The sequence below is a fragment of the Lolium rigidum genome, chromosome 5, assembly GCF_022539505.1.
Source record: "Lolium rigidum isolate FL_2022 chromosome 5, APGP_CSIRO_Lrig_0.1, whole genome shotgun sequence".
Classification (NCBI taxonomy): domain Eukaryota; kingdom Viridiplantae; phylum Streptophyta; class Magnoliopsida; order Poales; family Poaceae; genus Lolium; species Lolium rigidum.
Window position 1 is genome coordinate 55,870,438 of NC_061512.1, and position 1,054 is coordinate 55,871,491.

Below are 1,054 nucleotides of genomic sequence, written 5' to 3' on the forward strand. Positions count from 1 at the left end.
TCACCCTACGGTTCGTGAACTATGCGGACATGGTTGAGTACTCACTCCGACCAATAACCAATAGCGGGATCCGGAGATCCATAATGGCTCCCACATATTCAACGATGACTTTAGTGATCGAATGAACCATTCACATACATTACCAATTCCCTTTGTCTCATGATATTTTACTTGTCCGAGGTTTGATCTTCGGTATCACTCTATACCTTGTTCAACCTCGTCTCTGACAAGTACTCTTTACTCGTACCGTGGTATGTGGTCTCTTATGAACTCATTCATATGCTTGCAAGACATTAGACGACATTCCACCGAGAGGGCCCGAGTATATCTATCCGATCATCGGGATGGACAAATCCCACTTGTTGATCCATATGCCTCAACTCATACTTTCCGGATACTTAATCCCACCTTTATAGCCACCCATTTACGCAGTGGTGTTTGGTGTAATCAAAGTACCTTTCCGGTATAAGTGATTTATATGATCTCATGGTCATAAGGATTAGGTAACTATGTATCGAAAGCTTATAGCAAATAACTTAATGACGAGATCTTATGCTACGCTTAATTGGGTGTGTCCATTACATCATTCATATAATGATATAACCTTGTTATTAATAACATCCAATGTTCATGATTATGAAACTAATCATCCATTAATCAACAAGCTAGTTTAAGAGGCATACTAGGGACTTCTTGTTTGTCTACATATCACACATGTACTAATGTTTCGGTTAATACAATTATAGCATGATATATAAACATTTATCATAAACATAGAGATATAAATAATAACCACTTTTATTATTGCCTCTAGGGCATATCTCCTTCGAGTCTCCCACTTGCACTAGAGTCAATAATCTAGATTACATTGTAATATACCTAACACCCATGGCATTCGGGTGTTGGTCATGCTTTGCCCTAGGGAGAGCTTTAGTCAACGGATCTGCTACATTCGGATCGGTGTGTACTTTGCAAATCTTTACTTCTCCATCCTCGTTGTTCTGCAGATAATGATGGCATGCAAACTGATATGCTTTGATTATCTTGTGTGACT